The sequence below is a fragment of the Heterodontus francisci genome, chromosome 10 (genome assembly GCF_036365525.1).
Source record: "Heterodontus francisci isolate sHetFra1 chromosome 10, sHetFra1.hap1, whole genome shotgun sequence".
Classification (NCBI taxonomy): domain Eukaryota; kingdom Metazoa; phylum Chordata; class Chondrichthyes; order Heterodontiformes; family Heterodontidae; genus Heterodontus; species Heterodontus francisci.
In genome coordinates, this window is record NC_090380.1 from 98,360,358 (window position 1) to 98,376,792 (window position 16,435).

General features: G+C 45.8%; 1 protein-coding gene across 5 annotated transcripts in view; it reads right to left on the minus strand.

Annotated features, from left to right (window-relative positions):
- itsn1 (intersectin 1 (SH3 domain protein)) overlaps window positions 1–16,435 on the minus strand; it is a 237,636-nt gene that overhangs the window by 198,931 nt on the left and 22,270 nt on the right. For 4 of the 5 annotated variants that reach the window (XM_068041138.1, XM_068041137.1, XM_068041133.1 and 1 more), the window contains exon 2: window positions 3,311–3,344. The exons of the other annotated variant lie outside the window; for it this stretch is intronic. The gene's annotated coding sequence lies outside the window, so the exon portion shown is untranslated. The remainder of the gene's footprint in view (window positions 1–3,310; window positions 3,345–16,435) is intronic. 5 annotated transcript variants of the gene reach the window in all.

Consider the following 16,435-nt stretch of genomic DNA (forward strand, 5'->3'; position numbering starts at 1 on the left):
CTAATTATTTGCTGCACCTGCATGCCAGCCTTCAGTGACTTATCAACAAGGAAACCCAGGTCCCTTTGGACATCACTTTTCCAATCTCTCACCATTTAAGAAATGCTCTGCACCTCTGTTCCTCCTTCAAAAGTGGATAACGTCACATTTATCCACATTATATCCATCTCCCATGTTCTTACCCACTCACTCAGCCATGTCTAAAACACCCTAAAGCATCTTTGCATCCTGTTCACATTCCCACCAGGTTTTGTCTCATCCGCAAACTTAGAAATATTACAATTGGTCTCCACATCCAAATCATTTGATATAGGTTATGAACAGTTGGGGCCCCAAGCACTGATCCTTGCGTTACCCCACTGGTCACAACCTGCCAACCTGAGAATGACCCATTTATTCCTATTCTGTTTTCTGTCTGTTACCAATCCTCAATCCATGCTAGTATATTACCCCCAACCCCACGCCCTTCAAATTTTGCTTAGTAACCTATGTGGGACTTTATCAAAAGCCTTCTGAAAGTCCAAATACACCACATCCACTGGTTCCCCCTTATCCACTCTGCTAGTAACCTCAAAAAAACTCTAACAAATTGGTCAAACATGATTTCCCCTTCATAAATCTATGTTGACTCTGCCCAAGTGTCCAGTAATCACATCCTTCATAATAGATTCTTGTATTTTCCCTACCGAAGTCAGGTTAACAGGTTGTAGCTCCCCGTTTTCTCTCTCCCTCCTTTCTTAAACAGTGGGGTTATATTTGCAACCTTCCAATCTGCAGGCAGCATTGCAGAATTTATAGAATTTTGAAAGATGATCACCAAGGAATCCATTATTTCTGTAGCCATCTTGTTCAACACTCTAGGGTGAAGATCATCGGGTCCCAGGATCTGTCAATTTTCAGTCCCATTAATTGCTTCAATACTATTTTTTTTTAAAAACTAATCCTAATTTCTTTCAGTTCCTCATTTTCACTAGACTTTATTTCAAGGAGACTTCTTGTATCTTCTTCCATGAAGACAAAGTAACTATTTAAATTCTCTGCCATTTCTCTAATTCCCATTATAAATTTTCCTGTCTCTGCCTGTAATGGACCCACATTTGTCTTTGCCAATGTTTTCCTTTTTACATACCGATAGAAGCCTTTACAATCCGTATTTATATTTCTTGCTGGTTTACATTCATTTTTTATTACCTCTTTCTTTATCAATTTCTTAGTCCTCCTTGGCTGGATTCTAAAATACTCCCAATCCTCCGGTTTACGACTATTTTTGGCAATTTTATAAGCTTCCCCCTTTGATCTAATACCATCTTTAACTTCCTTTGTTAGCCACGGCTGTCGCTTTCCCTATTGGGTTCTTTTGCCTTAAAAGAATGTGTGCTTTTTGAAAACCATGCATTAATTCTTTAAATACTAGCCATTGCCTATCTCCTGTCAAACCTTTTAATGCATTTTTCAAATCCACCACAGCCAAATTGCTACTCATACCTTCATAATTGCCCTTAAGATTTAAGACCCTAGTTTCAGATTGAATTACATCTTTTTCAACTTAATGGAAAATTCTATCATACTATGGTCACTCTTCCCTAAAGGTTCTTTTACCACCAGATTATTAATTAGCCTTTTTTCATTGCATAATACTAGATCCAAAATAGCCTATTCTCTAGATGGCTCAACGCATTGCTCCAGAAAATCATCTCAGATACATTCCAGGTATTCTTCTGCCACAGCATTAGTGCTCATTAGATTTACTCACTCTTTATGTGGATTGAAGTCACCCTGATTACTGCATTGCCACATGCACTTCTAATTTCCTGATTTATACCATGCCATACATTACCACTAACTGCAAACCACTCCTAATAATTGTTGCCCCTTGCTGTTTCTTAGCTCCACCCAAATAGATTCTACATCCTGTTCTTCCAATTGAAGATCCTCTCTCACTGATGCCATCCCTTATTCTCAGTACAACCCCACCTTCTTTTCCTTTTTGCCTGTCCTCCCTGAATATCAAGTATCATTTAATATTCAATTCCCAGTATCGGTCACCCTGCAGCCACATCTCTGTAATGGCAACTAAATCATACCCGTTTACTTCTACTTACGCCATCAACTCACCTACCTTGTTGTGAATGCTACGTGCATTCAGATAGAATGCCTTTAATTCTGCCTTTTTAACACTATTCTGTAATTTGACCCTGGTTGGTTCTAGCATTTGTTTCTGCTGCTTGCTACTTCCCTTCACAGCTTTTCTACGTCCCATGACCAGCTTTGTTTTTCTATCAGAATATCCTTGCAGGTTCCCAATCCCCTGACAAGCTAGTTTAAACCCTCCCCATCAGCACAAGCAAATCTCCCCATGAGGGTATTAGTCTCGGTCAGTTAAGGTTTAACCAATCCACCTTGTACAGGTCCCACCTGCCCCAGAACCAGTCCCAATGCCTCAGGAATCTAAAGCCCTCCCAACTACACCATTTTTCCAGCCACGTGTTCATTCGCTCAATCTTCCTGTTTCTGTACTCACTAGCATGTGGTACTGGGAGTAATCCTGAGATTACTGCCTTAGATGTCCTGCTTTTCAATCTCCTTCCAAGCTCCCTAAATTCTGCTTTCATCCCTCTTTCTACCTACGTCATTGGTGCCAATGTGGACCACAACTTCTAACTGTTCACCCTCCCCCGAAAGAATGTCTTGCAGCCGTTCAGTGACATCCTCGAACCTGGCAGCAGGGAGGGAACATGTCACCCTGTCACATCTACAGCCACAGAAACGTCTGTCTGTTCCCCTATCGAATCACCTACCACTATTGCCCTTCCACTCTTCATCCCCCACCCCCGTATCTGTGCAGCTGAGCCACAAACTTGGCTCTTGCTACATTCCTCTGACAAACCAGCACCCTCACCAGTACCCAAAACGTAAAACTGGTTAGTGAATGAGATAGCCTCAGAGGACTCCTGCACTATCTGCCTGGTCTTTCTAGACTGCCTGGCGGTCACCCACTCCCCCTCTGCTTGCATGATGTTGATCTGCAGTGTGACCACTCTGTTAAATGTGCTATCCACGTAGTTTTCACCTTTGTGGATACACCACAGTGACTCCAACCTCTGCTTTAGTTCCAAAACGCGAAGCTCAAGTTTTTGCAGCTGGAGACACTCCCTGCACGTGATCGCCTAGGCCATGTGAAGCGCCCACGATTCCCCACATCACAGGATGGGCATTCCACGCAGTCAAGCTGCCCTGCCATGCCTTAAACATGCTTTCAGATTATTTAATTTAAACTGCACACTAGAAAATAGAAAGTAAAATTACTCACCAATCAGCTCCTTCTCTGTGTATGAGGTAGGTGCCTAAGAGTTCAAGAAAAAAAAAACATTTACCCTTTCTTCTATAATCACATTAACACACCTTTCCTACAAGTATTGAATGCGTCAAGCTCTTTACAAACAGACACTTACACTAGATACCAACCAGCTTACAACTTTGCTGTGACACAGATTTTTTTCAAACTCAGCACACGCTGATTCAAAGGAGCTCACGATGTGTGCCTCTCAGACTCCCAGGTAAGTGTGGGCCTCCAGCCTTGGTCACAATTGAAAGTCTCCACTCCGGGCTGATTCCTTGCAGCTCCAATGCATCTCCGACTCCCAGGTAAGAAAGAAAGCTGACGCCAGCCAGATCCACCTCGCTACCACCTCCCTAGACTCCGTCACAATCGCTAAATTGTCACACTGCTCGTCTGACATCCAGTACTGCAGCAGCAGAAATTTCCTCCGACTAAATATTGGGAAAATGGAAGCCATTGTTTTCAGTCCCTGCAACAACCTTAGTTCCCTAGCCACCAACTCCATCCCTTTCCCTGACAACTGTAAGGCTGAACCAGACAGTTTCCAACCTTGGTGTCATATTTGACCCCGAGATAAACATCTGATCGCATACCCACCATCACTATGACTGCCTAATTCGACCTCCCAAACATCGCACGACACCACCCTGCCTCAGCCCATCTGCTGCTGAAACCCTCATTCATGCCTTTTTTAAAAAAACCACTAGACTTGACGACTCTAATACACTCCTGGCTAGCCTCCCACGTTCTACCCTACATAACTTGGCCATTCAAAACTCTGCTGCCGGTGTCCTAATCTGCACCAAGTCCTGTTCACCCATCACCCCTGTGCTCACTCATCATTGCTTTCAAATCCCCTGACCACACCCCTCCCTACCTCCAATCTTTTCCACCCAAGATTCTTCAGAGATATCTGCACTCCTCCAATTTTAGCTTCTTGATCATCCCTAATTTTAAATCACTGCACCACTGGTGGCCATGCCTTCAGCTACCTAGGCCCCAAGCTCTGGAATTCCCTCCCTAAAAAAAACTCTTCCTCAGTTTCCCCTTTTAAGACACTCCTTAAAACTTACCTCTTTAACAAAGCTTTTGTTCATGCTCCCGAATATCTCAAGCAGCTCGGTGTCAAATACTGTTTGATAATGTTCCTGTGACGTGCCTTCGGACATTTTACTACGTCGAAGGCGCGATATAAACACAAGTTGCTGTTGAGATTCCAAATTGAATCTGCAGTTAACATATCTCAGCTGGGGGTTGGGGGGGGGGGGGGGGGGGGGATGTTATGGGGAATTACAATAGGCCTCAGGAAGAGGACAAAGTGAGGAAGGAAAACTCCTTGAGCTCCCGCTTGCAATATGCATGTACAGGCAGAATGGAGATTCAGTGTGATGCTCCCGCATTACAACGGCATGCCAATACTTGCATGCTAAAGCTCACTTAGGTGAGGTACAGGAGAGCAATGACTCCATAGCTTGTGTGGGATTAGAAGCAGCAGCAAACTGGCAAGAATGGCTAAGAGTAGCATTTTGATTAATGATTTCCAAATTTCTTTTCGTTACTGAATTCACTGTTAGTTTTCGGCCTCGATTACAATTTATTTATTTTTTTTATTCATTCGGGGAATGTGGGCTTCGCTGGCGAGGCCAGCATTTATTGCCCATCCCTAATTGCCCTGGAGAAGGTGGTGGTGAGCTGCCTTTGTGAACTGCTGCAGTCCTTGGGGTGTAGTACACCCAAAATGCTGCTAGTGAGTTCCAGGATTTTGACCCAGCAGTGAAGGAACGGTGATATAGTTCCAAATCAGGATGGAGTGCGGCTTGTGACGAACTTGCAGGCGGTGTTCTCATTCATCACTTCCCTTATTCTTCTAGGTGGTAGAGGTCACGGGTTTGGAAGGTGCTGTTGAAGGAGCTTTTGTGAGTTGCTGCAATACATTTTGTAGATGGTACACACTGCTGCCATTGTGTGCCGATGGTGGAGGAAGTGAATGTTGAAGGTGCTGGATGGGGTGCCAAACAAGCAGGCTGCTTGGTCCTGGATGGTGTCGAGCTTCTTGAGTGTTGTTGGAGCTGCACCCATCCAGGCAAGTGGAGAGTATTTAATCACACTCCTGACTTGTGCCTTGTAAATGGTTTTCATTGGGAGTCAGTAGGTGAGTTACGCGCCACAGAATTCCTAGCCTCTGACCTGCTCTTGTAGCCACAGTATTTATGTGGCTGTTCCAGGTAAGTTTCTGGTCAATGGTGACTCCCAGGATGTTGTTCGTGGGGGATTCAACAATGGTGATGCCACTGAATGTCAAGGGGAGATGGTTAGTTCTTTCTTGTTTGAGATGGTCATTGCCAGGCACCTGTGTGTTACTTGCCACTTATCAGCCCAAGCCTGGATATTGTCCAGGTCTTGCTGCATATAAAGCCAGGCTGCTTCAGTATCTGAGTCATCATGAATGGTGATCATGATTGCAATCATCAGCGAAAATCCCCATTACTGAGCTTATGATGGAGGAAAGGTCATCAATGAAGCAACTGAAGATGGTTGGGCCTAGGACACTACCCTGAGGAACTCCTGCAGTGATGGCTTGGGACTGAGATGATTGACCTCCATCTTCCTTTGTGCTAGGTACAACTCTAACCAGCGAAGAGTTTTCCCCCGATTCCCATCAACCTCCAGTTTTGCTGGGGCTCTTTGATGCCATACACAGTCAAATGCTGCTTTGATGTCAAAGGCAGTCACTCTCCTCTCACCTCGAGTTCAGCTCTTTTGTCCAAATTTGGACAAAGGCTGTAATAAGGTCAGGAGCTGAGTGGCCCTGGCGGAACCCAAACGGAGCGTCAGTGAGCAGATTATTGCTCAGCGAGTGCCACTTGTTAGCACTGTCGACATAAATACATACGAGTCAGGAGAAGTGGGCCATTTGGCCCCTCTAGCCTGTTCCACCATTCAAAACGATCATGGCTAATCTGTTTGTGTTTTGAATTCGACACTACCATCTACTCCAGATAATGATTCCCTTGCCTAACAAGAATTTATCTACCTCCGCCTTAAATATATTCAATGTCCCTGCCTCCATCACGTTTTGAGGCAGAGTGTTCCAAAGTCACACAACCCTCTGAGAAAGAATTTCTCATCTCTGTCCTAAAAGGGCAACCCCAAATTTTAAAACAGTGCCCCTTAGTTCTGGACTCACGCACAAGAGGAAACCTCCTTTTCACATCCACCTTGTCGAGACCGTTCAGGATCTTATAAACTTCAATCAAGTCTCCCCTCACTCTTCTAAACTCCAGTGAAAACAAGCCCATTCTGTCCAACCTTTCCTCATAAGATAACCCACCTGAGTAAAACTCCTCTGAACTGCCTCCAACACATTTACATCCTTTTTTAAATAAGGACACCAAAATTGCATACAGTATTCGAGATGTGGTCTTCCTTCCATCACTCTGCTGATGATCAGGAGTAGACTGATGGTGCGATAATTGGCCAGGTCGGATCTGACCTGCTTTCTGTGTACAGGACATGCCTGGGCAATTTTCCACATTACCAGGTAGATGCCAGTGCTGTAGCTGTACTGGAATAGCTTGGCTAGTTCTGGAGCACAGATCTTCAGTACTATTGACGGAATGTTGTTAGGGCCCATAGCCTTTGCAGTATCCAATGCCTTCAGTCGTTTCTTGATATCTTGGCTGAAGACTGGTATCGGTGATGCTGGAGACCTCAGGAGCAGACCGAGATGGATCATCCACTCAGCACTTCTGGCTGAAGATGTTTGCAAATGCTTCAGCCTTGTCTTTTGTACTGATGTGCTGGGCTCTCCCATCATTGAGGATGGGAATATTTATGGAGCCTCCTCCTCCTGTTAGCTGTTTGACTGTCCGCTACCATTCACAACTGGATGTAGCAGGACTGCAAAGCTTAGATCTGATCCATTGGGTGTGGGATCGCTTAGTCCTATTGCATGCCGGTTCCGCTGTTGGTTGTTTGTGTTGTAGCTTCACCAGGCTGGCACCTCATTTTGAGGTATGCCTGGTGCTGCTCCTGACATGCTCTCCTGCATTGTTCATTGAACCAGGGTTGATCCCCTGGCTTGATGGTAATGGTAGAGTGGGGATATGCTGGGCTGTGAGGTTACAGATTGTGAATACAATTCTGCTGCTGATGGCCCGCAGCGCCTCATGGACGTCCAGCTTTGAGCTGCAAGATCTGTTGGAAATCTATCCCAGCTTTTGTTTGTGTGTTTGGAAAGCAATGTTTAAAGGTTAGAAAAATACATTGATCTCAATCCAGTTGTCAGATCAGATGTTTCCTCAAGAGGCAAATATATAAAACAGCTATCCAGTTAAGTACCTAAACTGTGTGGCAGTGCCAAATGTTTATCAACAATGCCTTCTCAAAAAATATTTTTATTTTAACATTGTGTAACTGCACACAGATAAAGAGTGAGTTGGGATAGATGCATACGAAAACAAAATACTGAGGATGCTGGAAATCGTTTGGTGCAAGTTTGACAATGATTAAATGTCAGACCGTGTACACAACCAGCATATTATGTGGCAACGTCAATGCCTGTCAGGCAAATTGACTGTCAGGTTTAACCATAACTGCAAAGCTGATCTCAGTATCAGAACTGCCAGTGAATACATCAATCATTTCATAAAAATCATAGAAATCTACAGTACAGAAGGAGGCCATTCAGCCCATCATGTCTGCACCAGCTGTCAAGTAGCCATCCAGCCTAATCCCACTTTCCAGCTCTTGATCCATAGCCTTGTAGGTTACAGCACTTCATGTATATCCAAGAACTCGTTAAATGTGGAGGGTTTCTGCCTCTACCATGCTTTCAAGCAGTGAGTTCCAGATCCCCACCACAATCTGAGACCAGATTTTATCTTGAATCAGCTCTATACCTCCGACCTCTTGTTACCTTAAATCTATGCCCCCTGGTTATGGACCCTTCAACTAAGAGGAATAGGGCTTTCCTGTCCACTCTATCTGGACCCCTCAAAATTTTATTCGGTCTCCCTCAGCCTCTTCTGTTCAAAAGACAATAGCCCTAGCCTATCCAATCCTTCATTGTAACTAAAATTCTTCAGTCCAGACAACATCCTCATAAAGCTCCTCTGTGTCCTCTCCAATGCAATTACATTTTTTCCTATGGTGCAGGGACCAGAACTACATGCTGTACTCCAGCTATTGCCTAACTAGTGTCTTATTCAGCATAACCTCACAGCTCTTATATTCCATGCCTCGGCTAATAAAGACAAGTATTCCCTATGCCTGCTTGGCCACCTTAACTACCTGTCGAGCCACCTTCAGGGATCTGTGGACATACACTCCAATGTCCCTCTATTCCTCTACATCTCTCAGTATCCCTACCATTTATTGTGCATTCTCTTGCCTTGTTAACCTTTCCCAAATACATTACCTCACATTTCTCCGATTGAGCTCCATTTGTCACTATTTTGCCTATCTGACGAGTCCATTGACATCTTCCTGCAGTCTTTCTTCATCAACCAGACAGCCAATTTTGGTATAGTCTGCAAAATACTTACTCATACCCGGTACATTCAAGTCCAAAGCACTGACATATACCACCAAAAGCAAGGAACTGAGTACCGAGCCTTGTGGAACCCCACTAGAAACAGCCTTCAAGACATAAAAAGACACATCGACCATGAACCTTTGCTTCCTGCATCTGAGCCAATTTTGGAACTAGAACCACACTCTCTCTCGTTGGGCTTGCTACGTACTGGGTAAAAAAAACTTCTCTGAATGCATTTTAAGAATTTGCTCAGTGCCTTTCACACTAATTCGATCCCAGTTAATATTAAGGTAGTTGAAATCCCCCACTATTAATGTCCTACTATTTTTGACCATGTCAGAGATTTGCCAGATACTTGCTCTTCTATCTCCCGCGGACTGTTTGGGGGTATATAGTAGCGTAATTGCCCCTTTGTTTTTCAGTTCAACCTATATGGCCTCATTCGAAGATCCTTCTAAAACATCATCCGTCGTCACATCTATAATAGCTTCTTTAGTCAATATTGCAACAACCCCTCCTTTTTTATCTCCCCTATCTATCTAGTCTTAGAAGCGGGTAACCAGCTGAGCTGCCATTCTTTCAGCCATGTCTCACTCAGAGCTAAATATCATACTCCCACGTCAATCTGTGCTCTCAACTCATCTGCTTTACCCCAAGACTTTTTGCATTGAAGTATATACCACTCATCACTGACAACTCTCGTCTATTTTCTAACCTTGGTTTCCTCTGCCTTCCTAACACATTTAATAATTTTCTGCTTTCCATTTCTGACTTTTCTTCTCTCCCTTCTGGATCTACTCTCAGGTTCCATCCCCCTACCCAGCAAGTTTAAACCCGCTCAAATAGCACTAGCAAAACCCCGTGAGGATATTGGTCGCGTCCCTGTTGAGCGCAACCGGTCCAGCTTGTACAGGTCCCCTTTCTCCAAGAGCAGTCCCAAAGCCTCAGGAAGCGAAAGTCCTCCTTCCTGCGCCATCTCTTTGCCATGTATTCATCTAATACCAATTCTGTACTCAGTAGCACGTTGCACCACGAATAATCCAGAGATTACTAACTTTGAGGTCCTGCTTTTCAATCTCTCTAAACTCTGCCTTCAGGACCTTGTCCTTCTTTCTGCCCAGGTCACTGCTGCTAACATGCTGGCTGTTCATGTTCCCCCCCACCCCGTCCAGACGGTCCTGTTGCTCCTCAGTGGCATCCTTGAAATTGACACCAGGAGGCAACATACTATCCTGGAGTCATATCTGCAGCCACAGAAGCACCTATCTGTTCCCTCACTATCAAATCCCCTACCACTATTGCTCTTCAACTCTTCTTCCTCTCCCCAGCTATGCAGCTGAGCCACCCACGGTGCCATGGACATGGCTCTGCCTGCACTCCCCAGAGTAACCATCACTCTCACCAGTATTCAGAACTGAAAACTGGTTGGACAGCAAGATGCACTCATGGGACCCCTGCCCTACCCTGCCTGCCTGATCCTCCTTATCCTTCTTACCTGCATTTGGTGAAAGTCATGCTCAAGGGTTTTACAACTGCTCAACCTCTTTCCTTTTTTGACATCCCAAGGTGAATATAAAAGTGAACCATTAATCTGAACTAGGGAAGCAGATGTTGGCCCGAAGATCGATCTGAGTGGTAGGTGGTGGCGTAGTGGTATTATCACTGGACCAGTAACCCAGAGACCCAGGGTATTTCTCCGAGGACATGGGTTCAAATCCCACCACAGCAGAAGGTGGAATTTGAATTTAATTAATAAATCTGGATTTAAAAAAAGCTAGTCTAATGATTGCCATGAAACCATTGTCGATTGTTACAAAAACCCATCTGGTTCACTAATGTCCTTTCAGGAAAGAAATCTGCTGCCCTTACCTGGTCAGGCCTACATGTGACTCCAGACCCACAGCAATGTGCTTGACTCTTACATGCCTTCTGAAATGGCCTAACAAGCCACTCAGTTGTACCTAACCGCTACAAAGTCGACCTAGGCACCGGAAACGACAACGGCAAACCCAGCCCTGTCGACCCTGCAAAGTCCTCCTTACTAACATCTGGGGGCTTGTGCCAAAGTTGGGAGATCTGTCCCACAGACTAGTCAAGCAACAGCCTGACAGTCATTCTCATGGAATCATATCTTACAGACTATGTCCCAGACACTGCCATCACCATCCCCGGGTATGTCCGGTCCCACCGGCAGGACAGACCCAGCAGAGGTGGTGGCACAGTGGTATACAGTAAATAGGGAGTTGCCCTGGGAGTCCTCAACATCGACTCCGGACCCCATGAAGTCTCATGGCATCAGGTCAAACATGGGCAAGGTAACCTCCTACTGATTACCACCTACCGCCCTCCCTCAGCTGATGACTCAGTACTCCTCCATGTTGAACACCACTTGGAGGAAGCACTGAGAGTGGCAAGGGCACAAAATGTAATCTGGGTGGGGGACTTCAATGTTCATCACCAAGAATGGCTCGGTAGCACCACAAGTCCTAAAGGACAAAGACTGGGTCTGCGGCAGGTGGTGGGGGAACCACCACGAGCGAAAAAAATACTTGACCTCATCCTCACCAATCCACCTGCCACAGATGCATCTGTCCATGACGGTATTGGTAGGAGTGACCACCGCACAGTCCTTGTGGAGACAAAGTCCCGTCTTCACATTGAGGATACCGTCCATCGTGTTGTGTGGCATTACCACCGTGCTAAATGGGATAGATTTCGAACAGATGTAGCAATGCAAAACTGGGCACCCATGAGGCACTGTGGGCCATCAGCAGCAGCAGAATTGTACTCGACCACAATCTGGAACCTCATGGCCCGGCATATCCCCCACTCTACCATTACCATCAAACCAGGAGACCAACCCTGGTTCAATGAAGAATGCAGGAGGGTATGCCAGGAGCAGCACCAGGCATACCTCAAAATGAGGCGTCTACCTGGTGAAGCTACAACCCAGGACTACCTGGCATGCCAAACTGCGATAGACAGAGCTAAGCAATCCCTTAACCAACGGATCAGATCTAAGCTCTGCAGTCCTGCCACATCCAGCCGTGAATAGTGGTGGACAATTAAACAACTATCTGGAGGAAATGGCTCCACAAATATCCCCATCCTCAATGATGGGGGAAACCAGCACATCAGTGCGAAAGATAAGGCTGAAGCATTTGCAAACATCTTCAGTCAGAAGCGCCGAGTTGATAATCCATCTCGGCCTCCGCCTGAAGTCTCCAGCATCGCAGATGCCAGACTTCAACCAATTCAATTCACTCCGTGTGTTATTAAAAAACGACTGATGGCACTGGATATTGCAAAACCTATGGGCCCTGACAATATTCCGGCAATATTACTGAAGACCTGTGCTCCAGAACCTGGCATGCCCCTAGCCAAGCTGTTCCAGTACTGCTACAACACTGGCATCTACCCTGCAATGTGGAAAATTGCCCAGGTATGTCCTGTACACCAAAACAGGACAAGTCCAACAGCCAATTACTGCCCCATCAGTCTACTCTCCATCAGTAAAGTGATGGAAGGTGTCATCAACAGTATCAAGTGACACTTGCTTAACAGTAACCTGCTCAGTGATGCTCAGTTTGGGTTCCGCCATGGCCGCTCAGCTCCTGACCTCATTACAGCCTTGGTTCAAACATGGACAAAAGAGCTGAACTCAAGAGGTGAGGTGAGAGTGACTGCCCTTGATATCAAGGCAGCAGTTGACCGAGTATGGCAGCAAGGAGCCCTAGCAAAACTGAGGTCAATGGGAATCGGGGGGAAACCCTCCGCTGGCTGGAGTCATAACTAGCGCAAAGGAAGGTGGTTGTGGTTGTTGGAGCTCCAGGACATCACGGCAGGTGTTCCTCAAGGTAGTGTCCGAGGCCCAACCATCTTCAGCTGCTGCATCAATGACCTTCCTTCAATCTGAAGAGGGGATGTTGACTGATGATTGCACAATGTTCAGCACCATTCGTGACTCCTCAGATACTGAAGCAGTCCGTGTAGAAATGCAGCAAGACTTGGCAATATCCAGGCTTGGGCTGATAAGTGGCAAGTAACATTCACGCCACACAAATGCCAGCAATGACCATCTCCAACAAGAGAGAATCTAACCATCTCCCCTTGACATTCAATGGCATTACCATCGCTGAATCTCCCACTAACATCCTAGGGGTTACCATTGATCAGAAACTGAACTGGAATAGCCATATAAATACCGTGGCTACAAGAGCAGGTCAGGGGCTAGGAATCCTGCGGCGAGTAACTCACCTCCTGACTCCCCAAAGCCTGTCCACCATCTACAAGGCACAAGTCAGGAGCGTGATGGAATATGCTCCACTTGCCTGGATGGGTGCAGCTCCAACAACACTCAAGAAGCTAGACACCATCCAAGACAAAGCAGACTGCTTGACTGGCACCCCATCCACAAACAAACATTCACTCCCTCCACCACCAACGCACAGTGGCAGCTGTGTGTACCATCTACAAGATGCACTGCAGCAACACACCAAGGCTCCTTAGACAGCACCTTCCAAACCCACAACCTCTACCAACTAGAAAGACAAGGGCAGAAAATGCATGGGAACACCACCACCTGCAAGTTCCCCTCCAAGTCACACACCATCCTGACTTGGAACAATATCACCGTTCCTTCACTGTCGCTGGGTCAAAATCCTGAAACTCCCTTCCTAACAGCACTATGAGTGTACCTACCTCCCATGGATTGCAGCGGTTCAAGACGACAGCTCACCACCACCTTCTGAAGGGCAATTAGGGATGGGCAATTAATGCTGGCCTAGCCAGCGAAGCCCACCTTCCATGAATGAATTTTTAAAACCTGTTAAAGCATCCAAGCTATTTAATAATGACTATTAGCTCTGGAAATCATACTGTAATGAAATGCAAATAGCATATAAAAAAATTGCAAGTCAAAAATACAAATATTCTTTAGAGTAGCCTTGGTGGATCTGCCGTCAATTTCCCCTCCACCCTTAAGTATTGTATGGACATTGTTTCCTATAGCGAACTGACATGTGGTAACATCTTTCTCAGAGGTTCTTTTAAAGAAATAGCTCAACAAAATAAAGTGTTACTACCACTGGGGAGATAACTCAGCAAACAAACTGGGCAAAAAAGATTTAGTTGATCATTGAACCCGGAGGCTGGTGAGATCGAAGGCGAGGACAAGTGGAACCCTATCATGGTTCTGGGAGGGAAGGGCGGGTGTGAGAGAAGAACAGGAAATAGATCTGACACGGTTGAGGGCCCTATCAACCACAGTGGGTGTGAACCCTCAGTTGAGGAAAAAGGAAAACATATCTGAAGCGCTGGTGTGGAAAGTTACATCACCAGAACAGATGCAATGGAGAAATTGGGAGGATAGAGTGTAGCCATTACAGGAAGCAGGGCGTGAGGAAGTGCAGTCCAGGTAGCTGTGGGAGTCAGTGTGCTTATAATAAATTTGTTGCTCGTCTCCATTGCTGGGAATAGGCTGAGAAGACGAGGGAGAGAAGGAAAGAGACAGAGATGTACCATGTGAAAGTGAGAGAAGGGTGGAAATTGGAAGCAAAGTGATTAAATTTTCCAGTTCAGGGCAGGAGCCGGAAACAGCACTGATACAGTCATCAATGTACTGGAAAAAGAGTTGAGGGATTGGGGTCCCGAGAAGGACTGGAATAAGCAATGTTCCACATATCTCTCAAAAAGACAGGCATAGCTAGAACCCATCCAAGTATCCACAGCAAAACCTTTTATTTGGAGGAAGCGAGTGGAGTTGAAGGAGAAGTTATTCAATATCAGAACAAGTTAATAAAAGCAAAATACTGCGGATGCTGGAACTTTGAAATGAGAACACAAAGTGCAGTATATACTCAGCAGGTCTGGCAGCATCTATGTAGACAGAAACAGAGTTAACCTTTCAGGTCTGTGACCTTTCATCAGAACTGCCAAAAGTTAGAAATGTAACAGTTTTTGATCAAGTGAAAGGGGTGTTGGGGAGGGGGGTGGGGAAGAAAAATAAGGATTCTGACAGGACGGAAAGTGGGGGGGGGGGTGGTGAGGAGAGATTAAATGATGGATGTCATGGAACATAATGCAAATGGAGTGCTAAATAGTTGTAGCAAAAGAAAAAGCATGAGTCCAGAATGGCAGAATAACCAACAGCGCTGCACGAAAACAAAAACATGAAAAATACGTTTAAGACCAGCACATGGTTAAAAAATATATAAAATTTAACAAAAAATAATTGGGCACACGGTCTGAAATTATTGAATGCAATATTGAGTCCAGAAGGCTGTAGAGTGCCTAACCAAAAGATGAGGTGCAGTTCCTTGAGTTTGCGTTCATGTTCATTGGAACACTGCAGCAGGCCGAGGACAGAAATGTGGGCATGAGAACAAGGTGGTGAATTAAAATAGCAAGCAACCGAAAGCTCGGGATCATGCTTGCGGACCAAGCGGAGGTGTTCAGCAAAGTGGTCACCCAATCGGTGTTTGGTCTCCCCACTGTAGAATAGACTGCAATGTGAGCAGTGAATACAGTATGCTAAATTGAAAGTACAATTAAATCACTGCTTCACCTGGAAGGAGTGTTTGGGGCCTTGGATGATGAGGAGAGAGAGAGGAGGTAAAAGGGCAGGTATTACACCTCCTGCGATTGTGTTGTACGAAAGGGACGAGGTTTTGGAGGAGTGGACCAGGGTGCTGTGGAGGGAATGGTCCCTTCGGAATGCTGACAGGGAGGGGAGGAGATGATGTGTTTGGTGGTGGCATCACACTGGAAATGGCAGAAATGGCAGAGGATGATCCTTTAGATGTGGAGATTGGTGGGGTGGAAAGTGAAGATGAGGGAAACCCTGTCGCGATTCTGGGAGGGAGGGGAAGGGGTGAGGGCAGAAGTGTGGGAAATGGGTCGAACACGGTCAAGAAGATCGCCAGAGGTTATGAGGTCATTAGCAGCCTTGGAAACAATGGCTTGATGTTCGGTGGTGGAGTCATGGTACAAGTAGGAGGAAATGTCAGAGATTGGCATTCAGCCTCTGATAGGTAGAGGTCAGTTCACCAGACAAAAACAGCACACCCCTTGTCAGCAGGTTTGATAACGATATTAGGGTTGGATCTGAGAGAACAGAATGCAGCAAGTTCAGCGAGATAAGTTAGTGTGACTGACTGGAGCAGAGAAATTGAGACGGCCAATGTCACGCCAGCAGTTCTCAAAGAAAATATCAAGAGAAAGTACGAGGCCAGAGGGAGGGGTCAAGGTGGAGGGAGAATACTGGAGACGGGTAAAAGGGTCCACTGTGCGAGAGGGAGGACTCCTGGCCAAAGAAGTGGGTATGGAGGGGAAAGCAATGAATCGAGCGCTCAACATCGCACCGAGCTCGAAATTCTTTGAGATGGGGACATAAGGGGTAAAGCTGAGTTCCTTGTTAAGGCCAGACCATTCAGGACCAGACAAGAAGGTCAGAAGGTATCGGGAATACATAGTAAGAGTTAAGATTAAAGGGGTGGGGTCAGAGGGATGTGAGGGGGAAAGAAAGATCTGGAGGGGTGTTGGTACCCATGAGTTGTTGG